This window comes from Heterodontus francisci, chromosome 1, assembly GCF_036365525.1.
Source record: "Heterodontus francisci isolate sHetFra1 chromosome 1, sHetFra1.hap1, whole genome shotgun sequence".
NCBI classification, from domain to species: domain Eukaryota; kingdom Metazoa; phylum Chordata; class Chondrichthyes; order Heterodontiformes; family Heterodontidae; genus Heterodontus; species Heterodontus francisci.
This window is the reverse complement of record NC_090371.1, coordinates 102,357,207-102,384,986: the sequence shown is the minus strand read 5'-3', so window position 1 is coordinate 102,384,986 and position 27,780 is coordinate 102,357,207. Positions and strand designations below refer to the sequence as shown.

Below are 27,780 nucleotides of genomic sequence, written 5' to 3'. Positions count from 1 at the left end.
TATCTAGCTCTTCTTGTCTGTGGTTAGCATCCATCTTTCGCTAACTTACTCACAGCTTATTTCCAGCATTCTGGTAACCCTTTATTAACCCATCTGTTTCATTCTGAAGGATCACCTAAAGTAACTTGGTTTACTCAACTCACATATTCCAAGAGCTGCCATTATCCCTCAAAATTACATAAAACATGGAACAAATTGTTCAGAGTTTATCAAAAATATAGCTGAGTTTGTTGATGGGAGTTATTCAGTTCTAACATTAAAATTAGTTTTCTTTAATAAATCAGCTGAGAGTGACCAGTGCACAAAACTTGAAATGACTTGTTTTGTATGATATTTCACAAATTATTTAAAGAAAATAAATCACTTATTAAATAATTGATCAACTTAAGCAGATTTGCAACATAAGAAAGATAGAAGAGTCTTTGTCTCATCAAGTTTATTTCATCCGTTGACCATATGGAATCCATCTATTGTGGAGTCAGCCAATTGCCAACCCTCCCACAACCATGAGCTGGTGGTAGAGCCTTCAGTTGCTTTGGCTCCACTCTCTTGAACTCTCCCTATCAAGTTACTTCTTCATGTCTCTTGCTACCTTCATAAACCATCTCAAAAGCCATCCTTTCAACCAAGCTATCGGTCATCTCCCCTAACCCTCCATGTGACGAAATCACTAAAAGCTAGTGGACAGTTACAAAAAAATTATAAAGGCTAATAGAATATTGGCCTTGGTCTCCAGGGTCAGTGGGGGGGGCGGGGGTGGGGGGGGGGTGGTGTGGGTGGGGGTGGTGCAGGTGGTTCTGGAATATTAAAACATGAAAGTTATGCTACAGTTGTATAAAGTTCTGGTTAGATAGCATCTGGAATATTGTATTGAGCTCTAGGCACTGCAGCTCAGGAAGGATAAATTGGCTTTGGATGGGGTGCAGTTCAGATTCACCAGAATGATACCAGAGCTAAAAGGGTTGAATTATGAAGATAGGTTGCATTCTCTTGAGTACAGAAGAGTAAGGGGTGATATAATTGAAGTGTTTATAATGATTAAAGGATTTAATAGAATAGTCAGAGAGAAGCTATTTCCTTGTGGGTGGAGGAATCCAGAACAAGAGGCTTAATCTTAAAATTAGAATTAGGCCATTCAGGGGTGATGTCAGGAAGTACTTCTTCATATAATGGGTTGTGAAAAAATGGACATCCTTCCACCAAAAAGCAGTTGACACTAGGTCAGCGGAAATTTTTAAAACTGAGATTGTTGATTTTTGTTAGGCAAGGGTATTAACGGATATGGAACCAAAGATGGTAAATGGACTAAAGATGCAGATCAGCCATGAACTAATTGAATGGTGGACAGCCTCAAGGAATTGAATGGTCTGTTCCTGCTTCTGTGGTGTAAGTCTCAATTTTTGAATTTAGCTGTGACGATTGCTTTAGGTACTGTTCATAAATACAGGAAAACTATGTCATGTATTTGATCATTTTTATGTATGTTTCATCATTTTGTTAACGTTCTGGCTAATTTAAAGTTTATTTGCTTTACTAGTGGATTTTTTAATGCAGGTTGGAAAAGATTGCTGACACTTTAGAGTAATAGAATGAATCATAGAATGGTTACAACACAGAAGGAGGCCATTTGGCCCATTGTGTCCCTGCCAACTGTCTGCAAGAGCAACTCAGGTAGTCTCATTCCACTGCTTTTTTCCCATAGCCCGACAAATCTTTTCTCTTCAGATAGTGATCCAGTTCCCTTTCGAAAGCCACAATTGAATCTGCCTCCACCACACACTTAGGCAGTGCATTCGGACTGAAAGACAAACTTTGAATTAAAGGCCTGCTACCCGACCCGAACCCGACGGGACCCGACGACGTGTTGGGTTTGGGTTGGGTTGGGTTGCACTTCCGGGTCCAGCACTCGGGCTCGGGTCGGACACACTCAATCACAGGTATCTGGCTCCACAGTTAATTAAATTTTTGTACTAGAAAGGTGGTTTTATTACAGTTATTTTAAAGCTTGTGCAGATCAGCAACAAAGTGAGAAACGGAAGGTAGGTTAATTGATGGTCGGGTCGGGTTGGGTTGGGTGCGGGAAAAAATGGAAGGACTCGGGCCAGGTTGGGCTCGGGTTGGATGTGGTTCTGTCGGGCTTTGCATGCATTTTATTGGATACTGCCATTATTAATTTAACTTTGTGAAAACCAACTTTCTTTTCAATTTCCATCAGCAGCCAGGGAAACTTTATTTCCCATTAATCACTGGTACATGGATGCTGAAAAAGCAGTCAGAAGAATCCTGTTTCCTAGGAAACACAAGCTGCAAGCAGGGAGCAGGTGGCTTAACATCTGATTGGACATCGGAGCAAATATTGCCTGGACACATATTTGAAGTTACTTCCAGCAATACAGACAAACCAAATGCACCCTGAAAATTAAGATTAGATTCCTTGTAGAGATACCCAACATAGAACAGGAATTAAAATAATTTGATGAGAATCCATTGAAATTTAGTGAAAACTAGCCAATGCAAAAAAGTCCTTCAGTACTGGGAAGCATTCTTATCAGTGCTTTAGACAGCAACCATGGCATTTATGCTAGGACAAATATTATAAAGAAACATGGGATTCTTACAAGGCACATGAGAAACACAGTGCTGTCAAAGCAACTGATCTGAATTGATGAATATTGACGTCAATGCTCTATGACTGCTCGAGGCTGTGGTGAGACCACATGTTCTTTGTATATCTTGAGGATTAGAACTTGGTTCGATCAATCATTGGCAGTGGGTGGAGTTCATTATGAGAATGAAAGGAACCACATATTAGCTGTTTTTTCAGCATTTCATTTGTTTTCCCACTCTGACAAGTACTCTTTTCAATTGTTCATTTTGTTTTTCTCAGCCTTAATATTTTTGAATTCATAAAGAATTTTTAGTCAGTCTTAATGTTGTTAGATATATTCATAACATGTGGAGAAGATTTTGTATGAACTCTTTGGATACATTAATATGTATTTACATTTTTAATGGGTTGTGGGTTGGGGGAAGAACCTTCTTGCTTTGTACACTCAGCACACACTCATTACTACTAACCATATTCATTATGTTACCCTAGCTGAAAATCAATTTTATTTTAGCAAGCTTTTAGCAAGCTATTTTACAATCTTGTGTAACCTAAGGTTACATTAGACTAGCAGCTTGTAATGCTGATACATAGTGCTGTAATAAATAAGAAATTTCCTAACAAATCAAGACAGATTTTCTTTATCAAGACCAACTGAAACAAATGGTATTCTGCACACAATTTAAAAAGAATGCAACCAGACAACAAGGTTAAAAAGTAAAAATAGATTTATAGTTTTACATTGTACTGTATATCTGAAATAGTATCAGAGGTTCTGTATTTCTAACATTTGAGTTGAATGTGAGTTATTCTACCAGCACAGTAGCACTAGGGCGGCACAGTGGCGCAGTGGTTAGCACGGCAGCCTCACAGCTCTAGCGACCCGGGTTCAATTCTGGGTACTGCCTGTGTGGAATTTGTAAGTTCTCCCTGTGTCTGCGTGGGTTTTCTCCGGGTGCTCCGGTTTCCTCCCACAAGCCAAAGACTTGCAGGTTGATAGGTAAATTGGCCATTATAAATTGCCCCTAGTATAGATAGGTGGTAGGGAAATATAGGGACAGGTGGGGATGTGGTAGGAATATGGGATTAGTGCAGGATTAGTATAAATGGGTGGTTGATGGTCAGCACAGACTCGGTGGGCCGAAGGGCCTGTTTCAGTGCTGTATCTCTAAACTAAACTAAACACTTCTTAGGAAGGGGTTGTCCATGCTCTTAAACAACACAGCTTGAGTTATTTTTTATTTTTTATTATGATGTGGACAAAGCTGGCAAGTTAGCTTTTATTGCTCATGCCTCATTGCCATGTGATTATGGTGGTAGTTGGCTTTCTTAAATTGGTCCTTATATAACTAACCGGGTATTAGATCACTTCAGAATCACTAGATTTTATCCAGCCAGCAAGAGCATGGATGGAGGCTTGCGGGATGGGTGGGGGGGGGTGGGGGGGGGGTGGTGTTGAAAAATTGGGGTGGACTCGCTCGCCTTGAAACCTGACGTTGTGACGTCAGTTCCGAATTTTATCAGTGCTGGGAAAGCTCTAAGGTGGCATTGCCACCATGACATAGCGGGACTGCAATTACCGTTGCTGAACAGCTATTTAGAATGCATTTGCATTGAATTGAACATAATTTTATGGGGGATTTTAAATTTAGTGAAAGATAAAAACATATGTACAATAAGCAATGATGTTGCAGTTCAGACTGACTATATATGATTAAAACAAAATGTTAATTTCAGGTAAGCAAATTTAACATTCCCTAAAATGGAGTGGCGCAGTGGTTAGCACCGCAGCCTCACAGCTCCAGCGACCCGGGTTCAATTCTGGGTACTGCATGTGTGGAGTTTGCAAGTTCTCCCTGTGTCTGCGTGGGTTTCCTCCGGGTGCTCCGGTTTCCTCCCACATGCCAAAGACTTGCAGGTTGATAGGTAAATTGGCCATTATAAATTGCCCCTAGTATAGGTAGGTGGTAGGGAAATATAAGGACAGGTAGGGATATGGTAGGAATATGGAATTAGTGTAGGATTAGTATAAATGGGTGGTTGATGGTCGGCACAGACTCGGTGGGCCGAAGGGCCTGTTTCAGTGCTGTATCTCTAAACTAAACTAAAGGAGGTTTGCTTATTCATCCCAATCTTGTTGCCGTGAACCTCTTCCCTTGTTTGGAAGGCTTAAAAAAATGACTGGCAACATCACCAATCTCTGGCAATCCCTCTGGCCTCTGGGTACTTGCTGCAATGAAATGAAGTCCAAGGAGAGACTCCCAGTCCTATCGCCTCTTTGTGTCAAGACTTCCAGCCTTTGTGTTGTCGGCAGTTCACTAATGTCCTTTAGGGAGGAAAATCTACTGTCCTTACCTGGTCTGGTCAACATGTGACTCCAGACCCATAGCAATGTGGTTGACTCTTACATGCCCTCTGAAATGGCCTTGCAAGCCACTCAGTTGTATCTAACCGCTACGAAGTCAATAAAACAAAATGAAACTGGATGGACCACCTGGCATCGACCTAGGCATCGGAAACGACAACGGCAAATGCAGCCCTGTCGACCCTGCAAAATCCTCCTTACTAACATCTGGGGGCTTATTACAAAGTTGGGAGAGCTGTCCCACAGACTAGCCATGTAACAGCCTGACATAGTCATACTCACGGAATCATACCTTACAGACAATGTCCCAGACACTGCCATCACCATCCCCGGGTATGTCCTGTCCCACTGACAAGGACAGACCCAGTGGAGGTGGCGACGCAGTGGTATACAGTCAGGAGGGAATTGCCCTGAGAGTCCTCAACATCCACTCCGGACCCCAGGAAGTCTCATGGCATCAGGTCAAACATGGGCAAGGAAACCTCCTGCTGAATTCCACCTCCCGCCCTCCCTCAGCTGATGAATCAGTACTCCTCCATGTTGATCACCACTTGGAGAAAGTACTGAGGGTCTCAAGGGTGCAGAATATACTCTGGGTGGGGGACTTCAATGTCCATCACCAAGAGTGGCTTGGTAGCACCACTACTGACCGAGCTGGCCGAGTCCTAAAGGACATAGCTGCTCGACTGGTGCTGCGGAAGGTTGTGAGGGAACCAACACGAGGGAAGAACATACTTGACCTCATCCTCACCAATCTGCCTGCTGCAGATGTATCTGTCCATGACAGTATTGGCAGGAGTGACCACCGCACAGTCCTTGTGGGAACGAAGTCCCACCTTCACATCGAGGATACCGTCCATCGTGTTGTGTGGCACTATCACCGTGCTAAATGGAAGAGATTTCGAACAGATCTAGTAATGCAAAACTGGGTATCCATGAGCTGCTGTGGGCCATCAGCAGCAGCAGAATTGTACTCAACCACAATCTGTAACTTCATGGCCCAGCACATCCCCCACTCTACCGTTACCATCAAGCCGGAGACCAACCTTGGTTCAATGAAGAGTGCAGGAGGGCATCCCAGGAGCAGCACCAGGCAGACCTCAAAATGAGGTATCAACCTGGGTGAAGCTACAACACAGGACTACTTGCATGCCAAACTGCATAAGCAGCATGTGATAGACTGAGCTAAGCATTCCCATAACCAACAGATCAGATCTAAGCTCTGCAGTCCTGCCACATCCAGCCGTGAATGGTGGTGGACAATTAAACAACTGGAGGAGGTGGCTCCACAAATATCCCCATCCTCAATGATGGGGGAGCCCAGCACATCACTCTCACCACATTTAAAAAGTAATTGGATTACCTTGAAGAGCCGTGACCTGCAGGGCTACAGACCAAATGCAGAAAGGTGGGATTAGGCTGGTTAACTCTTAGTTGACCAGGCTGGATATGATGGGCTGAATGATCTCCTTCTGCGTCATAAATTTCCTATGATTGTGTCAGTTTCTATTTTGAAGTATTCATGTTTCAGTCATACAATACAGGCTCTTTAAGTGCTTGAAAAAACTAAAAACCTAGTTCTCAGATCAGTCAGGAAACAGGTGTGCTGTTTTAAAATTCTGGGCAATGGCCCTGGGAAACACCGTAGTTGAATGGGTGAAGTGAGCAGTTTGAGCGACTTACCATGAGGGTGTCAAGGCTGGGGACGGAGCTGCAACCAGTGCACTAACTAGGATGTAATGGCCATAACTGTGTGGGAGATAAGACGAAGCAGACAGGGGGAGGAAGGAGTGGACTGTGAGTGATAGTGACGATGGTGTAGCCATCATGTTAGTATGCAAGTTTGCAAGACAATAATGAAGGGGAGGGAGCAAGGGGCAATGAGGTAGGGTTGTAGAGTGCAGTTTATCTGGAGATGGTTATGCTGAAGAATAGAGGGAATAACTAAAGGTAAGAGACAGCTGGAGAAGGGACTCAGAGTGGCATGGTTGGAGACGGGACTCAGAGTGATTTAAACACTATTTAGGGGTTATAAAGGGGTTCAAGAATGGAATATGATACAGGGGGAGGGATGCACCAATTGTAAGCACATCTCTAGATCTCCCATCTTGATTACAGCCTCTCCAAAACTCACCCAGAGAAAGGGAAAAGCAGACTGACAGAAATAGAAGGGAGAGAGAGAAATATAACAGCAGATGAAGAGAAAAACGCAGAAGCAGAAAAGAAAAGAAAATACCAAGAGAAGCACCAACATAAGATGATAGAGACAGGCAAGACAAACATTCCCTTGAATCACTGTGAGCAATTTCACAACAGATCCACTGTACATGTATATTTACAATATTGTACAAAATTTACACATGCTTGCAGTACCAAAAAATCTCATAAGATCCTTCTGCCAATAAAATGATTCGTAAAAAAGAGTTTGCTTATGTCAATAATGCTTTTAATTTGCACACACCACTGGCATTTTCTTCATTGCGCATAGGCCTGGTAAACCTCTTTACAAAAAATTAAGAACAAAAACTTATGCATTACAAAAATAAAAGTGAAAACCAGATAAAGGCATAAACACAATTTAAGTTCCAATGATTTGTACAATTCTCTTGGTTTCAAGACTTATACTGTGAGCATATTGCTTCCTAATCCAGTACAGCATACAATGGATTGTTATGGCAGGAGTAACCCATGTGCTTCACTGAATATTAGGCCAACAATACAGCTATTCTTCTTTAATTTTCTTCGGAATGTCGTGTATAAATTACAGCGCATGAAATAAAGCTGCTACAATTATCACATGGCTGATTTCATTTAATTTTTATAAACTGTAAAATTTTAAATTGTCACATAAACTTGTGTTCTTTCTGACTTATATTTAGTTCATCCATTGGCCTCATTAAGCCTGAAGAGTTTGTCGATAAAACAATTTGAACTGCACCATTACAGCTTTTATTGTCATCAGAACCTCTTGATAATGATACTAGCTTGGAGCACATTCACTTCCCACCTTTAAAGAAATGCAGTCACTCTGGTGTAAAGCTACTGTTTCATTCTTAGTCAATACAATGCTCCCTGGCAACTTTTTCCAGTCTTACAAAATAAGTTGAAGCATTTCTCTCATTTCACTGGCAATTAGGTCAAGCACCAGAACCATTTTTAGAATTTTTTTTGTGGGGTTTTGTTAATTTGGATTTGTATTATATAAGATGGAGATATTAATGTTGGGAAATTAAACATATTTCTCCCTTGAATGCAGTACCAATACCACTATTATTTAAAATGACCAAATTGGAAAACAAATAGAGTAATGCTTAGAGCTGGAAGTTTGATTTACATTTCCTTTTCTTTTCCTATATTCAGCAAAGTATGAGTCAGCTCAAATTTAAAAATCCTCCAAACTGACTCTGAAGTCAGTTTCAGCAAAGCACCTCATCAATAATGTTTCCTTTACTGCCAATCAATCAATCTCGTTATGCCACTGCTGAAATTATGGGGAGGGAGAGGCCAACCCTTACTTGGTTTATATTGGATTCAAATTCAGGTTTTAGCAATGACAGAAGTGTTCTAAACCACAGCTTGAAAATCATTTATAAAACTACAAGAATCTTCTTTGTGTGCTTCGTACAAAACCCTCATCACACATCATTTTATTAATTTTATCATTTCTACCACAACACTGACAAATTCAGTTCAGTGGTTGAGTGATTTTCTAACATTGCAATACAAACTTCATTTCAATTCATATTAAAATATTAGGAAGACCTTTCTGTTGCTCAGTTCATTTGTAACTGAAGATTTTCCAAAAGATACAGGATTTAATTCTTATTGCTTTTCACTTTCTGGAGTTTGTTACACTGTGCACCTGTTTTATACAAACACTCACCCCACCAACTCCATGTGGGCTTTTAAATTGTGGTACTGTACTTTAATTGAGCAGCACTCCTCAGGAGCATTTTAAACAGATAAGCAAAAATAAACTTTCGAAAGAACTTTCTGTTGCACTGGTACAGGGCAAGTTTTGCAATCAAGTGTCGGTGCAGAGTTGTTCTCACCAGGAGCATTAAGTAGCAAAACTTAACTTAATATTTCATTCAGCTTCAAGGAAAATTAACAATATTAAGGATGTTTAAATAAATCATTACAAATACAAAAAAGATTGAAACTACCCAAAAAATTAATACAAAGCCAAAATGCTGCAGATGCTGGAAATCTGAAATAAAAACTGAAAATGCTGGAAAAACTCAGCAGGGCAGGCAGCATCTGTGGAGACAGAAGCAGAGTTAACATTTCAGATCAATGACCTTTCCTCAGAACTCGAAAAAGATATGTAAGGGGTTTTAAGCAAGTCCAAAGCCACGAAAGGGGGAAGGGCAGAAAAGAACAAAACGGAAGGTCTGTGAGAGGGTGGAGAGCAGGAGAGATTAAATGACAAAAGGGATGATTGTACAAGGCAAAAGGGGATGGTAATGGGACCAGTAAAGAAACAAAAGATGGGTCCAGAGAAGCTGTAACTGGGAATAGCAGCATTATTACCAACAGTTGCTGTCTGAAACAATGGGAGCAGTGGTTATAATCTGAAATTGTTGACCCCAATCTTGAGCCTGGTAGATGATTAAATGCTTAATTGAAAGACAAGGTGCTACTCCTTGAGCATTAGGAGACTAAGGACAAAGGTCAAAGTGAGAGAGGGGCAGAGAATTAAATGACTGGAAGCTTAGATTAATCATGCTTGCAGATTGAACAAAGATGTTCCGCAAAGCAATCACCCAATCACCCAAATTTGGTCTCTTCAATGTAGAGGAAACTGCATTGTGAACATCAAATACAATGTACTTAATTGAAAGATGTACAAGTAAATCATTGTTTTGCCTTCAAGGAGTGTTTAGGGCTCTGTACAGTTGGAAGGGAGGAGGTAAAAGAGCAGATGTTTCATTTCCTGTGCTTGCACGGGTAGGTGCTATGGGAAGCGAGGTGGGGTGTTGGGGGTGATTGAAGAGTGGATCAGAGTATCTCAGAGGGAATGGTCCCTCTAGAATGCTGAAAATGGAAGGGAAGGGAAGATGTGTTTGGTGATAGCATCACGCAGGAGGTCACAGAAATGGCAGAGGATGATCCATTAAATGTGGAGGGGAAGGGTGGCATTGTCAGAACAAATGTGATGGAGCCTTTCTGTTTAATTCCAATTCTGTCTGTAATGAGAAGTTTTTTTATGTTGTCTGATGCATGGAGCTCAGGTTGTTGAAGATCTCAAACAGGTATATTAACAGATTACAAGTATATACAGTACAGAGCAGCCTATTTACAGGACCTGCCTCTAGCTGTTACAGTTACAGAGTGAATCTGGCAAGTAGTCACGTGACTATGTCTTGGTGTTTAGCTCATTAGCATACTAGATCTTAAAGGGATATCACTCTTAAAGGCAATCACACAACATCACCCTTCTTTCTGAAGAGTATGCTAAAAGTAAAAATACATAACATTAGATAACATCAAAATTATTTACACATTGATAAAGATTGTGAAATTTACAAATATAAAGGCTCAAAAGTCCGCATGTCGTCTCGGTAGTTTGACAACTCTTGCTCGGCGAGTTTGTGTCTCATCTGTTGCTGTTCTTTCTGAAGTTTCTCCCTCTCTGCATTCAGTTTCTGTTGCTCTGCCTTCAGACTGCTAACATACTCTGTTGCTTTTCTCAAGATGACCACTTTTGGGGCCTTGTCTTTCTTGGAAAGTTCCTTCCGGCACCTCATCTCGAAGAACCAATAGACAATGCTTCAACTCATTCCTTCTCTGTCTCTTCAGGGCATTGCGTGTCCTTCGCCTCTCCTCATCTTCTGAACAGTGTTAGTACCATTCACGACTCCTCTGATACAGAAGCAGTCTGTGTCCACATGCAGCAATATCTGGACAACATTCAGGCTTGGGCTGATAAGTGGCAAGTAACATTCGCACCACACAAGTGCCCGGCAATGACCATCGCCAACAAAATACAATCTAACCATCTCCCCTTGACAGTCAACGGCATTACCATCACTGAATCCGCTATCAACATCCGGGGGTTACCATTGACCAGAAGCTTAATTGGACCAACCATAAATACTTCGGTTACAAGAGCAGGTCAGAGGCTGGGAATTCTGCAGCAAGTAACTCACCTCCTGACTCCTCAAAGCCCAAGGCATAAGTCAAGAGTGATAGAATACTCTCCACCTGCCTGGAAGAGTGTAGCTCCAACAACACTTAAAGAAGCTCCACACCATCCAGGACAAAACAGCCTGCTTAATCGGTACCCCATCCAGCACCTTAAACATTCACTCCTTCCACCACTGCCGGACAGTGGCAGCAGTGTCTATCATTTACAAGATGCACTTCAGCAACTTTCCAACGCCTTCGACAGCACCTTGTAAACCCACGACCTCTACCACCTGGAAGGATAAGGGGGGCAGACAAATCTGGCAATAGTACTGAAGATTTGTGCTCCAAAACTAGCCACGCCCCTACCCAAGCTGTTCCAGTACGACTACAACATTGGTACCTACCCAGCAATGTGGAAAATTGCCCAGGTATCTCCAGTCCACAAAAAGCAGGACAAATCCAACCCGGCCAATTATCACCCCATCAGTCTACTCTCAATCGTCAGCAACGTAATGGAAGGGGTAGTCGACGTTGCTATCAAGTGGCACTTGCTCAGCAATAACTGCTCACTGACTCTCAGTTTGGATTCCGCCAGGACCACTCAGCTCCTGACCTCATTTCAGCCTTGGTTCAAACATGGACAAAAGAGCTGAACTCCTGAGGTGAGGTGAGGGTGAGTGCCCTTGACATCAAGGCAGCAGTTGACCAAGTTTGGCATCAAGGAGCCCTAGCAGAATTGGAGTCATTGGAAATCAGGGGAAAACTTCTCCACTGGTTGGAATCATACCTAGCACAAAGGAAGATGGTTGTGTTTTTTTTTTCATTCAGGGATGTGGGCGTCGCTGGCTAGGCCAGCATTTATTGCCCATCCCTAATTGCCCTTGAGAAGGTGATGGTGAACTGCCTTCTTGAACTGCTGCAGTCCATTTGGGGTAGGTATACCCACAGTGCTGTTAGGAAGGGAGTTCCAGGATTTTGACCCAGCGACAGTGAAGGAACGGCAACATAGTTCCAAGTCAGGATGGTGTGTGACTTGGAGGGGAACTTGCAGGTGGTGGTGTTCGCATGTATTTGTTGCCCTTGTCCTTCTAGTTGGTAGAGGTCGCGGGTTTGGAAGGTGCTGTTTAAGGAGCCTTGGTGCATTGCCGCAGTGCATCTTGTAGATGGTACACACTGCTGCCACTGTGCGTTGGTGATGGAGGGAGTGAGTGTTTGTAGATGGGGTGCCAATCAAGTGGGCTGCTTTGTCCTGGATGGTGTCGAGCTTTTTGAGTGTTGTTGGAGCTGCACCCATCCAGGCAAGTGGAGAGTATTCCATCACACTCCTGACTTGTGCCTTGTAGATGGTGGACAGGCTTTGGGGAGTCAGGAGGTGATTTGCTCACCTCAGGATTCCTAGCCTCTGACCTGCTCTTGTAGCCATGGTATTTATATGGCTACTGCAGTTCAGTTTCTGTCTCAATGGTAGCCCTTGGGATGTTGATAGTGGGGGATTCAGCGATGGTAATGCCGTTGAATGTCAAGGGGAGATGGTTAAATTCTCTCTTGCTGGAGATGGTCATTGCCTGGCACTTGTGTGGCGCGAATTTAATGATGTCTGCCATTAGTTCGATTTGCCCTTGTACATTTTTTTTTGCAAGGCAAGGTAGATAGATTCCTGATAAGCAAGGGGGTGGAAGGTTATCGGGGGTAGGTGGAAATGTGGAGTTATCAGTTCAGCCATGAACTTATTGAATGGCGGAACAGGCTCGGGGGGTCGAGTGGCCTACTCCTGCTCCTCATTTAAATGTTCGTATGTTCATAAGTTGCTGAAAGTGGAAGTTGAAAACACCACAATTTGGGAATCAGGACATCTGGGACCTGAGTGAAGAGAGCCAGCAACTATGTATCTCCTCAAGCAATCAGACTGAAGGATTGTGAAATAAACGTTAGTGGGCTGTAAAATTCTGGCCTAAGAATTTTCTGATGAGACACCTCTATAGTTAATATGCTACTGAAAATAACAATACTGTCAGTGACAGATTATTGTAATTCTATCTAAAGATCACTTTCTTAATAGATAAAGGAAGTGTTATCCCAAAGGACTGTGTCCAAACAAAACTCAAAACTGTGCTCACCCTGAGAAGTGGCACATTACCTTTTCTTCTCTTTGATGGAAAGGAAAATTGAGTGGCGTTTAAAAGGGTGGAGACAGATGAAATCGAGCCCCTGTTCTTGACTCTGTGCAATACCATGAGAGATTCACTGTTCGGCAGTGGATCTCAGTAATGTCCTGTGGGTGTTGGGGGTGAGGGGTTTGGTGGAAGGACAGCGGGTGGGGCAATTGCAGACAGCAGCAGAGCTCTGGAAGTCTGAGGAGCACTCTTGCTGGTTCACCAGCATTTATATTTATTTATTTAGAGATGCAGCACTGAAACAGGCCCTTCGGCCCACCGAGTCTGTGCTGACCAACAACCACCCATTTATACTAATCCTACATTAACCCCATATTCCCTACCACATCCCCACCATTCTCCTACCACCTACCTACACTAGGGGCAATTTACAATGGCCAATTTACCTATCAACCTGCAAGTCTTTGGAGGTGGGAGGAATCCGGAGCACCCGGCGGAAATCCACGCAGACACAGGGAGAACTTGCAAACTCCGCACAGGTAGTACCCAGAATCGAACCCGGGTCGCTGGCGCTGTGAGGCTGTGGTGCTAACCACTGCGCCACTGTGCCGCCTTTAACATAGCACCTTTAACATAGTAAAATGTCCCATGCACTTCACAGAAGCATTATCGAACAAAATCTTACACCAGAAATAATGAGATATTGACAGGTGTCAAAAGCTTAGTCAAAGTGGTAGATTTTAAGGACTGCTTTAAAGGAAGGAGTTAGGGACGTGGAGAATTTCCAGAAGGGAATTCCAGAGTTTAGGGCCTAGGCAGCTGGAGGCATGGCTGCTAATGGAGCAATGAAAATCATCATGTGCATGAGGCTAGAATTGGAGGAATGGAGATATCTTAGAGAATTGTATGGCTGGAGGAGGTTACAAAGATAGGATGGGGCATGAAAACAAGAATTAAAATTCTAAAATTGAATTGTTGCTGGACCAGGAGCCAATATAGGCCAGCAAGCACAGGGATGATGAGTGATTGGTACAAGTTGTGAGATAGGCACCAGAGTTTTGTATGAACTCAAGTTTATGGAGGGTGGAAGTTGTGAAGCTGGCCGGGAGGGCATTGGAAAAGTGAAATATAGTGGTAACAAAGGCATGGATAAAGGTTTCAAAAGCTGATGAGCTGAGGCAGGGGCAGTGATGTGCAATGTTCAATTTTAAAAATATTGAACTTAACCTTTATGGTAGCAGCTGCCAGCTAGACTGCATCCATGTCCCGAAAACCTGAGCACTTACCTGAGGAGTCCCAAAACAGGCATTAGACTCCTTATTAGCATATGCAAGATGTCCATTTTATGCATGGGCGCAGTGAGGTCCAATTCTGACCCATATTAGTTACTCTGAACTGCGATACACAGCAGGGAATCACACCACCCAGTGCCTTCATCCAATGAACCACTAAAAGGGGGAGTTCTTATAGGTAGAGAATATCTATTATAGAAACTTGCAAATGGAATCCTTAAAAAGTACCAATTAATATTTGAGGTTCTGCATGTTCTAGTGCTGCATTTCTAAAGTAGTCCTAATTAACATAATGAAATTAATATGCTGAAGATAATTTTCTGTTCTTACCAGCTTACATGAAATGTTCATGAATGTCTCAGCATAAATTGACAATTGGCAGCAAACCAAATTATTTCTCTACTTATCACCAATAAAATCAGTTAGAATAGTACTTGACACTGTTGCCAAAATTTATTATAGTTCTGGCTGAATGCTGAACTGAAGTAACAGAATATGCAAATAATGACTTCACCTCTATTGTTGTCATTTGCTTGAGTTCTGGCATTGCTTCAAGTCCACTTCTAATAATAATTAGTATCTATTTCATTCCAACCTGTTGCGGCCTGTGCCAAATAGTATTCAAATTATTTCTGTCCATGAAGAAATTGGACATCATTTTTTTCCTTCGCTAGCATAAATCCTAATCCTTTTATACACTAACCTTGAATATTTTCCCTTGATTTTTGACCAACTATATACCAATAAAAAAATTTCAGTATACCCCAAACATCATTTGCAAAAACCTTATTTGTGAAGCAACATACCTAAACTTGATAGAACTGTGAAATAAGAAAAAGACTATTTGACCCAACAAAACTGCCACTTCTGATGAAAGGTCTGCTTTTCTCTCCACAGCTACTGCCTGACCAGCTGAGTATTTCCAGCATTTTCTGTTTTTATTTTAAAACTGCCACTAATTTAATCTCCCATCAGAACCTTCTGTTTCAATATTCCCTGATCCCTAGTAGTTATGAAACAAAATAACAGTGGCGCAGTGGTTAGCACCGCAGCCTCACAGCTCTAGCGACCCGGGTTCAATTCTGGGTACTGCCTGTGTGGAGTTTGCAAGTCCTCCCTGTGTCTGCGTGGGTTTCCTCCGGGTGCTCCGGTTTCCTCCCACATGCCAAAAGACTTGCAGGTTGATAGGTAAATTGGCCATTATAAATTGCCCCTAGTATAGGTAGGTGGTAGGGAAATATAGGGACAGGTGGGGATGAGGTAGGAATATGGAATTAGTGTAGGATTAGTATAAATGGGTGGTTGATGGTCGGCACAGACTCGGTGGGCCGAAGGGCCTGTTTCAGTGCTGTATCTCTAAACTAAACTAATATTTATCCATCACCACTCTGCTTACTACTCTCCACAGAGAAAGTTAACCCAGAATATTACTTTAAATGAAACTGCATGAGAGAGGTAGGGGACATAACTTCAAACTACAGAAAGGTATTTCTGTGATTAAAAATCAGGTATTTTTTCTTTAAACAAAGAATGCTCAACAAATGGATAAACCTTTAGATAGAATAGTAGAGGCAAACCCTCTGAACCCATTTAAGGAAACATGGATGTTATAACGGGATGATGTCTGAAACTGTCTTCATGGATTAATCAAATTGGCTGAATGACCTTCCTTATCTGTAATTACCTTGTGATCATGTAAAAAACTAGGACATTGTGAGGATTGTGTTGCTATTATATTGATTTAAATGCATTCAGTCATTTAACAGTGCTGGGTAATATTGATTACACTTCTATAAATGTAGAGTAGAAAATCAGGCAATTTCAAACAGGAAAAGGATGATTTCGCACAAGAAACCCATTCCTTTTAGGTTATGCCAAAATAAAGGCAAGAAAATAATATTGTGTCCCTACAAAATAGAAACAGCTGATGCAGCAAATTCTAGATAAAATACAGATTTGCCAGATCAGTTACAGTATACAACTTGAAATTAACTGTAAGCAAAGCACATTGACTAGCTTGCAAAATTGGACATGACTTGTCTTTTGAGTGTTTTCATTCTCATTACCAGCCGTTCATAAATTGTTTCCTGTGTGGTCTATAAAACAATTACAGTATATTAAATTCTGTTCAGTTCAATGAAGCAATTTATTGCTATCATTCATTCAATAGATTTCTCTACACTTTTCCTTACTCATGTTCTCTCTTTTGAAATAGTAACATTGAACCTTTGAGAAATTAAAGACTTTCAAGTTTTTTGAAAAACAACATTCTGTTCTTTATATTTTACCCGAACTTTGCAGATTGTTTTTGCCTCTCTCAGTTTTCCCCAATTACTAAGCATCATTGCTAGATTGAAAGGGATCCTTAGTAACTTGCTGTCTTACCTCTGCCCCTCCAGACTACGCAATTGTTTAAAGATTCAACATGGAACACATTGTGTATAGCACATGTAATGTACACATTTAACACCCAAATTTACTGTGCAGTTACGGTGTGAAATAAAACTTAAGTAAATTCAGTTTACAATGAAGCATCTTCTGATTTTGATGTTGCCTGATAATGTGTTACATTTAGGGGAGATGGTGGTGTAGTGGTAATGTCACTGGATTAGTAATTCAGCAGCACTATCCTCTGTTACGACCAGGTGAGAAAGAGGTTTAGGGTTCGCTTTCAGCCTTCACCTGGTCTTACTGTAACAGGGTTTTATTTTTAAACACACTGTCTTTTTAGCTCCCCCTTGGTGAATCCTTGTTCATCGCTTTCCAATTATAAGGCAAAGAAACAAGCACAAACAGGCTTTCTTTGGTTTAAAGAAGAAAGGTGAAATTTTATTAAACTTAAACACTAATTCGGTTGATGCCTACGGATACACGATACGCCCACGCGAGCATGCGTACTCAATACACACATGCAAATTGAGACAGAAAGGAGCAGACGAAAAACAAAGTGGAAAAGTTTGAGGCAATATCTGAAGAGTATTTGTTACAGGCCTTCAAGCTCACTGTAGTGTCCTTGGTTGTAGGTAGATCTTGCTTTTTGTTGGGGCCCAATATTCTTCTTAAACCTTGTTCGCTGTCGGAGACTTTTCTCTCTTGGGGTTCATGTGTCTTCAGTGGATTCAGTTTCATGAGAAAGAGATGGGAGCAGACAGACAGGAGAGGAGGTCTGCTTCAGTCCAGGAGCATTCTGCTTTCTCTCAGTTCACACACTGTCTCTACAATTTAAAACTCCACAAGTTGGCCAGCTTGTCATGTGACTGATTGGTATAACCACTTCTGGCTTTGTGTATTGTGTGTGTTAGGGAATGGTCATTTGTCTACAAACACTGTCTGTTAATATGCAAAAATGTCTTTCCAGCCAGGGGCCTGGTAACCCCTTATAATAGGCCTCCGCTTCTTCCCAGCAACGATTTGAAATTTGATGTCCATGTGGCAAAATTAATGTGCCTCATTCTTGGCAGGTGGCGGCCTGCATATCACCTCATACCCTGGGAAAATGGGTTCAAATCCCACCATGGTAACCAGTGGAATTTATATTCAGTTATTTGATTTTTTTTAAATCTGGCATTGAAAGCTAGTCTCAGTAATGGTGCCATGAAACTATCATTGATTGCTATAAAACCCCATTAGGTTCACTAATTTCCTTTAGACAAAGAAATCTGCCATCCTTACCTGGTTTGGCCTACATGTGACTCCAGACTCTTAATTGCCCTCTGAAATGGCATAGCAAGCCACTCAGTTCAAGTGCAATTATGGATGGGCAACAAATGCTGGCCTTGTCAGTGATGCCCATTAAAAAGTAGTAAATTAATGAAGTTAAATGAACTTGGTCAGCTTCAGAGTTTGAACATGTGTATTGACTGAATAGTCAATGTAACTCATCTGTAATTGAGTATTATTCCTTGAGACTCCTGTAACTCCTTCAAAAATTCTTCTCCATGAACTGTAGGGATGTCATCCTGCAATAGTTAATTTTTTTTTATTACTGCTACAAATCTAAAAGTGTCTTGATAATATCATCTACAATTTTTCTTGATATTCTGAATTTATATCCAAAATTTAACAAGCAAGAGATATTTTTCATTGCAGTCACAAGTGTAGTGTTGTTCTGAGTTCTTATGGCTTCTTTAAATGTTAGACGTGGCCTTTATATTCCAGAAGACATACTGCGTTAATAGTAGATGTCAGTCTAGTTGTTCTTGGAGCTATGCTCTGCCAAGACAACAATCAGTTTCATACACAATCAGATCATTGACAGACACAGAACCTTTAAATTTAAAGTTGGGGGTGGGGGTGGGGGGGGGGTGGTAATGTAATGTAATGTCGTGCAGCGGTGACTTCACTTTTAAGAAATCGTACCTTTAAGAGATCAGGCCACTGATGCACTTGATGACATCATCAGGCATATACAAGGAGGAGTCACCACTGCACTACATTACAACATGATGAAAGTTCCCTCAACACAGAAAGATTGTTGAAAAATTGTTTTCACAAATCTACATTTCAATATCAATGCTCCATGCTGTTGTCATGCTCTTGAATCTATTGTTCTACTTTACAACCTTGGAGTACCAGGTCTGGTTGTCTTATCTAACACCCATACCTCTCAGTAACTAGGCTGAAGCTTCCAGCTTCAGTAATATTCATTATAAAGCTATCCCGTTCTATTCCGTATGCCTGAGTGACTCTCTTAACCAACATCTTTGGTTAAAGTTGCACAATGGTTCCAGAGAAAATTTCTGAAGAAAAAACTCACTTTTGATGTCATGGCACTGTAACTACGACATGACTAGTTCCACTTTGTCACCTCAACTGCCACCTTTTGTCATATTGAAGCAATATAAAATTAGGAATGTTCTAGGGAATTAGACAAAGAAATGTTTTGGGTGCTATCTAGGGCTCTGGATGGATAGTTTAGTTTTTATTTGTCCAGAAATTTCTAAAAATGGAGATGCGACCGCAAAGCTCTTTCTAAAATAGAGTTGAACAATCTGTATTTCTGTGTCTTATTCAGGTCTCCCTAAGATTTTCAATGAATAATTTATCAGCAGCAGAGTAATTATCAGTCCGAAGCCATGGTTCTACCCACTTTTCACCCTATTCTTCCACTGTTTAGCTTTGGACTCAGTAAATGGTGACAACCCTAATGTTGTGCTATACATTCAGACAGGCTTCCGGCCACTATATCATGACAGATGTTTTTACATCAGATTATACAATGTATAGTACGATCAGCACGGTAAGCAAAGCAGTTTGACTATGTTGTTATTATGCTGATAAAACTGCTCTGCAGACAACTATTATCTAAAACACACAGGTTATGGGCATCATCAGTCAGAGATCATGACAGGATTGTGAAGGCAAGCTTGGCTCCTTCAGTTATAACAAATGCTGTAGATGATTCTTGTAATGGTTCCTCTTTCCAGTGTTAATATTTAGAATTTTATAATGATAATCATTTGTGAACTTAGCAACAAATATGCTGCTATATAAAAATATAAATGTAATAAATGTATTTTTTACCTTGATGCTGTAAACAAATAATTGATTAATTATTTTAAAATAACTGCTTATAGTTAATTTTTCCCCTGAAAATAGTTACTTAATTTTTCACAAGAAGACTACTATAAGTAAATAGTACTAGTAATACAACTTCAGAACTTAAAGGAATCTACAACCACAATCAGCTCAGATCAATTCAAAGAAAACAAAGCCACTTTTGAACCCTTGCATTTTTTTCTATCACATGGCAAGAAATGTTACTGAATTCTTCACCTCCAATATTTTGTTGAATTTGATTTGCGTGTGCTTTAATTTGCATCAGGTCAACTCACAAGGTGAGACACAAGTATTTTATTCATTTAAATACAATGCAAATGATTGAGAAAAAATATAAACTGGAAAGCTGCAGCTGTGTCACACAATTGTAGTTCCTAATTTTAGATCTCTGCTGTTCTGTTTTCATGTGGAAACAGGACCTAAATTACACACTGACATACTACCTAAAGCCTACCTGCTGCCATTTTTGAGCAGGTCATGATAGATGTGTCCAGCGCTCCCACTGGGAACAGTTAGGAACCTCAGTGGGCTAAGCAGTGGGGAGGGGGCGGTGGGGGGGGGGGGGGGGGGGGGCGGGTGGGGGAGATGGTGGCATAGTGGTGATAATTACTGAACTAGTAATACAGAGGCCCAGGCTAATGCCATGGGGATATGAGTTCAAATCCCCCCACAGCAGCTGGTGGAATTTAAATTCAATTAATTCATAAAAATCTGGAATTGAAAGCTAGACTCAGTAATGGTGCCATGAAACTATCAAAGATTGTTGTAAAAACCCATCATGCCCTTCAGGGAAGGAAATCTGCTATCCTTACCTGGGTTGGTCTACATGTGATTCGCAGCAACGTGGTTGACTCTTAACTGTCCTCTGAAATGGCCTAGCAAGCCACTCAGTTGTCAAGGGCAATGAGGGATGGGCAGCAAATGCTGGCAATGCCATTTTAATCTGCAGTGCAGGACCTGTGCACTGCCCCCAAGTGGAAAATGACCACAGCCAAAATCCCTCAAAGAGTTTGATAGAGATCACACTGGGAACTTCCTTTAAAAAATAGTCTTCAAGAGGTTTTTTTGGTGGCACAATAACCATCATTCCTCTTGCTGTACTTCAATAAAAATCTGCCCTAATGTTTACTTTCTTGTATAAAAGCAAAATACTGCAGATGCTGTAAATCTGAAATAAAAACAGAAAGTGCTGGAAATGCTCAGTAGGTCAGGCAGCATCTGTGGAGAGAGAAGCAGAATTAACGTTTCAGGTCTGTGACCTTTCATAAGAACTGGCAAAGGTAAGAAAAGTGTTAGGTTTTAAGCAAGTGAGGTGGGGAAGAGAACAAAAGGGAAGGTGTGTGATAGAGTAGAGGACAGGAGAGATTAAATAACAAAGATATCATGGGACAAAGGCAAAGAACATATTAATAGTTATGGTGAAAGACAAAGCACTAGTCCAGAGAGAGTGTTAATGGCAGAATAATGAGCAGCTCTGTCCAAAAGCACAACATGAAAAATGGGCACATGGTTAAAAAAAAACCCAAAAAGAAATAATTTTTTTTTTAAAAAGGCCAGCTATGCTCTGAAATTGTTGAACTCAATGTTGAGTGTGCAAGGCTGTAGAGTGCCTAATTGAAAGATGAGGTGCTGCTCCTTGAGCTTGCGTTGATGTTCACTGGAACACTGCAGCAGGCCGGGGACAGCAATGTGGGCATGCTCTGTTTCTCTCTCCACAGATGCTGCCTGACCTGCTGAGTATTTCAAGTACTTTCTGTTTACATTCTTGTCCCTGCCTCTTCTCCCACCCCGCCTCCGATTGGTCTGGTCCTGCCCTTGAAATAATTCCTGTCGTCTCAGCTAGTGGATGGGCTGCAGTATTTCCCACTACTCCAGAATGGTGAGTTGCCTAATAGTACTCCAATGGAACTGACAGCTCACTGCTTCCATACAATTCAATACCTGACCATCAAAATGATCTATTTCAAGCTACATCAGGTGGCATTGTGATTACATCACCCACTGCCCACCCAATATACACTTCACTTCAACATCACCCTGTAGTATTGAATAAGCCTCCCATACTCCCAGCATCTGAACTTCAACTGCATTGAGATGACTGAGTTATTCCAAGTTCTTTTTCACGGATCCACAAATCCAGTCTCTGTAACTGGCCAAATGAAAATCATAAGCCCGAGAAGTGGGAATGAAATGCCCATGATGCTGTCAGTGTGAACCCAGACCTTATTTATATCTCACCATGCTGACTCCTGTCTGAAGCCAGCAAGTATGGCATGGAGGCTGATGGGCGAGAGCGAGATGTCATATTGCTGCAGGCTACTGCTAGGGGCCCAATGAAATGGGCCCTGGCAAGGACATTCAAGGAGGGGGTCTGAGGTGACTGGTAGTGGGAAGGTGTAAGGAGATTCAGGGCAGCAGAGGCCCAAGGATTCCTTGTGAGTCTCAGAGGAGCATTCCTGCTTTTTCTAATCATAAGGAAACCTTTAAAACATTTTATAAATCAGTTGCATGAGCTTCTTCTTACCCTCGATCCTGTCTGCTGCTAGCTTTTCCTGGTAGATTCAGGACTGGGCATTTTTCCTGTCAGCCATGACTCAGTTGGTAACATTCTCACCTCTGAGCAGTCACAAGGTTGTGGGTTCAAGTCCCACTCCAGGACTTGAGCACAACAATCAAGGCTGACTCTCTAGTGCAGCACTGAGAGCATGCTGCACTGTCAGAGGTGGCGTCTTTCGGATGAGGTGTTAAACCAAGGCCCCGTCTGCTCTCTTAATTGGATGTAAAAGATCTCATGGCACTATTTTGAAGAAGAGCAGAGGAGTTATCCCCAGTGTCCTGGCCAATATTTATCCCTCAGTCAACAACACAAAAACAGATTATCTGATCATTATCACATTGCTGTTTGTGGGAGCTTGCTGTGTGTGAATTGGCTGTCGCGTTTCCCACATTACAACAATGATTACACTTCAAAAGTATTTCATTGGCTGTAAGACGCTTTGAAATTTCTGGTGGTCACAAAAGGTGCTATATAAATGCAAAACTGAGGGATGGGCAGCAAATGCTGGCAATGCCATTTTAATCTGCAGTGCAGGACTTGTGCACTGCCCCCAAGTGGAAAGTGACCGCAGCCAAAATCCCTCAAAGAGTTTGATGGAGATCACACTGGTGACTTCCTTTAAAAAATAGTCTTCAAGAGGTTTTTTTGGTGGCACAATAACCATCATTTTTTTTAAAAGACAAACTGATTAACATGTTAGTGAGGCAACTCTAGAGATGAGTTGCTAAACTGCTTTATATTAAAGTCAGCAAATGACTATACAGGATAATAGTTACAACATATTTCACATAACACATTAAATTATATTAATTTAACTTTAGTTCCTCTCATCAGATAAAAATAATAAATACATCACAGTAAGTGCATTAAATAACACTTTTTTTCCTAATCAGGCCCTGGCTGAAATCTGATTTGTTCTCCTCTTAATAGCCAGACTGGCCTGCTTCATGTAGCAACTCTTACCAACTGACTCCAACACATATCTTTGATCTTTTTGTGATCTCCGCAGAAGACAAAACGTTGAGTTTTTGACCTATGCTACTTTCCCTGTCCAGGCATTGGCCGTTGGGTGACCAATTAACCTATTTACTGCACTCTCTAAATGAGCTCCTTGAAAGACAGCGCCTGCTGTTTCAAAATGAATAAGGTTATCCCAACATGATAAGCATATTTAGGCTACAGGAAAGTCTTAATAATCCTCATTGTTTGCATGAAAATAAAGAATTGCATTTATATAGCATCTTACACAACTACAGACATCTCAAAGCTCTTTACAGCCAATGAATTACTGTTGAGGTGGAGTCACTGTTGTAATGTAGGAAACATGACAGTCAATTTGCACAAAGCAAACTCCTACAGCAGTGCGATAATGATGTTGATTGAGGGATAAGAATTGGCCAGGACCCTGGGAGAACTCCCCTACTTTTCTTTGAAAGAGTGCCATTGGATCTTTGACATCCACCTGAGAAAGCAGACAGGGCCTCTGTTTGATATCTGAAAGACAGCACCTCCATCGGTGCAGTACTTCCTCAGTAGATTTTTGTACTCAAATCCTGGAATGGGACTTGAACTGCTACCAACTGATCCATGGCTGACACCTAATAGTCACAAAGACAAGCCAGTCTGGTTTGAATATGCAATAACCTTTTTAGCTGAACAGTGGCTTTTAAGCCTTTATGAACACACTTAAATTTAAAAGGGAGCACTTCAATATCAATCATACCCAAAATTTTCTGCGGTAAAGTGGTTGGGATAACTCCAAAACGTTCATCGTACCTTCGACATATGATCAACGGAAATCCCAGAGAAAAGTTGTTTCCTCTGTTTCTCCATGGTTTCCAATGATTTCCTGTGGAAGTTAGTGCAGACAATTGGGAGAACTGCCATAGAAATTCTACCCCCTTGAAAACTGCAAAACATGACTGTCCAGTTAACTAACTTAAACACTTCCTCGGGATAATTATTTAAGGATTTGTGATGCAGAGTGAAAAACTACAGCCGATTTGCATATAATTGCTTATGTGAAACTAATGCAGAATGCACTTATGATTCAATCTGGAAACACGAGATTTCTCTGCCAGTTGAAAACAGTTCTTTGTTGGGTTATGTGCTGACTGTTAATGTGGTGAACTCCTGGTGTACCCAGTGTCAACTTCTCTGTGATGAGGAGGCCATGTGCCCAGCAGACACAGCCCAGTTATATAAAGCCCCGTCTACTCAACCGAGGAATAGATGCAGAGTAGAAGAAAGTTGCTGGAACTCTGACGAGAGAAAATGCTGTGAATTTAAACTTGCAATTATCCAACAGTTGATTTTCTTTGCAGACCATATGGGTTAAATCAAGATTACGCATACATTTTTATGACTGGATAATCTATTATTTGTGATGTTGTTTGAGAGATAAATATTGGCCAAGACACGAGCTAACTCCCCTGCTCTTCTTCAAAATCGTGCCATGGGACCTTTTATGTCCACCTGAGAGGGCAGACAAGGCCTCGGTTTATCATCTCATCTGAAAGGCCGCACCTCCACCATTGCAGCACTGACTCAGTACTGCAGTGGAGTGTTAGCCTTGATTTTTGTGTTGAAGTCCTGAAGTAGTACATGAACCCACAACAATGTGACTGAGAGGTGAGAGTGCTACACAATGATGCAAAAGAAAATTACTGCAGATATTGGAAACCTGAGATAAAGGCAGAAAATGCTGGAAACACTAAGCAGGTCTGGCAGAATCTGTGGAGTGAGAAACAGAGTTAACATTTCAGGTCAATGACCTTCCATCAGAACATTTTCATGGAGTGAGCCACCACCTCCGTGCTGGTAAGGATGGATTCCCAGCTCTGTGCAAAGCCCTGTGCCAAGTTGGTGTTGGATTCCTCCATGTACCTTGACAGTGACAGCAGCTGGCAGGCCAGCCAATGCACTGAGATTTAATTGTCATGCCCATCAGCCTTTGTCAGTATGCTGCCCCATCCAAGTCCCATCTGAGTTCTCTGCAGCAGAACTTGGGCTGGATTTTACCGGCCCCCGTAACGTCGGGGGTCACGGCGGCGGGGCCCAGAAAATAACCCTGGAGAGGCCTGCCATGGGCCTCGACACCGGGAAGGCCCCACCCCATTTCAACGGCAGTGACGAGGCCTCGTGGCAGCCCCCTGCCGCTCGGCAACTGGAAATTCATTAAAATATTTAAATCTATTTAAATTAATGAATAAATACTCACCTTTTCGTGACAGCTGTCCCACTGCAATATTCCAGCCGGTTGCTGGAACTCCCGTGATTCGGATCTCCATTCAGAGATCCGAGGTGGAACACTGGTTGGAAGGGGGCAGCAGGTAAGTTTCCAGGATGGGGGGGCCTGGCCACTTAAATGAGCCGCCACGCTAAATATCATGGCAACTCCATGGTTCATACCTCGCACATGTGCCGTGCCAGCAAACTAGAAACATTCAGTCCCTTGTGTGTGACCTCACCCTCCAGCGAGCTTGAATCTACGCTACCCTTTCCCCCTGACCTAGCTGCAGGCCATTTGTACCTGACGACTCATCACGTGCAGATCCCACCTCTCAGGTATCCTCTAAAGTACCCTCAGTGTCAGTATCTGAGCTGGTGGCTGCAAGTGGCAGAGCGAGTGACAGTATTTCTTCATCATCAGTTTACTTCTTGCTCCTGAGAAAGGCACAAGGGTACAGTTGTGGTGAGTGGGGATGGGGGAAGCAAGAGGTGCATCCTTAAACCATCTGAAGCTTGTAAATCAGAACAGATTGTGGGATGAGTAAGAAATGGCATGTGAGAAGGAAGAGTACATGTGAACATGCCGCCATCATCAAATGTTCAGCTCCGCCACTGGCCACGTTTTCAGTCATAGCCTCTGCAACAATGGCAAGCACTGTCTCCTCCATCAGGGTCAGGAAATCCAGCCGTGCCTGTCCACTGCTGGTTAGCCCTTGCTGCCCTCAGTTGTGTGCCACATTGTCCTGCAAGAGAGAGTGAAGTATGCCAGTGAGTGTAGTGCAACATGTTTGGATGATGTGCCTGTTATAGTTGAATAGCTAAATGTGCACAAGCTGTGAGATGTGCATGTGAGGGTTGCAGCAGTGTTAAGTGTGCGAGGGTGAGGTGAAGCTATGAATGTGAAGTATGATCACGGTTGATAGAGATTGTTGGTAGATGAGTGATGGGGTTCTGGTGAATTGAGCAGTGTTTGAGGCTAGTGGTTCAGTTGTAAGGATATGGCATCTGAGGATGAATTCACTGACCTTCACCACTCATGTGAAGTCATTGAACTTCTTCCTGCATTGCATCCAAGCCATCTGGCTGCACTACTTGCATTAACAGCAATGGCAATCTGGTCCCAATATCTTGCAAAGTTTGTCTGGAGGGTTTCTGGACCCATGTGGATAGAGGACCTCTCTCCTCCAGTGCACCTCCTGCACCAAGGCCTCCAGTGCTGTGTCAGAGAATCTTGGAGCATGCTGTCCGCCCTGTAGCACCATATTCACTCGTCTTGCAGGTCAGACGCTCTTCCTCAACCACTTCCAACACCTGCTGCATTCAGAATGCACCTCCTGCTTAAGAGGTGCAGGCTGGCTTTAAGAAGAGTTGCCTTGCTTTAAGTGGTGCTAGTCTCACACAGACTTGGGCCCCTGCTGAGGCGTGCAGCCACTCGGCAGTGAGTTCAGCACTAGCTGAACTAGCATGAAGTTTGTACGCTGCCTGCATTGGAATAAACGGGTGCCATTTAATCCCGCATTGTAATCCCTGCACCCATTTTTGGGTTTTATTGAATTTTGTACTCATTGTCTTTAAATTTCTTTTCAATTAAATGAATTGTGTTGTTTTTTATAAGGGCAGGAGAAGTATTCATAACTGTACCAGCAAAGACTTCATTTATTCCCTTTAGTTCAGTATGCCAAGTCCATTATAGCCATGAGTTCTGATAATCCAGTTATTCAGTGAATGTAGTTGTTTGTCTGATTGTACATGTGACTAAGTACTGGAAAGTCTCTGCTTCAAAATAGATCAAACCCAACAGATCATCCCAGGTAGTGGAACAGAATAACAAGGAGAATACTTGGAGTTTTGAGGCAGAGATCCCCATGAAACTGACTTGCCAGCTATACAGTAAAGTTATGCCAAGTTTCATGTTTTCTAAA

The 27,780-nt window shown here is 42.0% G+C and overlaps 1 protein-coding gene across 4 annotated transcripts in view; it reads left to right on the top strand.

The window, feature by feature from the left end:
- pde4d (phosphodiesterase 4D, cAMP-specific) overlaps window positions 1–27,780 on the top strand; it is a 1,078,190-nt gene that overhangs the window by 429,116 nt on the left and 621,294 nt on the right. The window lies entirely within an intron of this gene.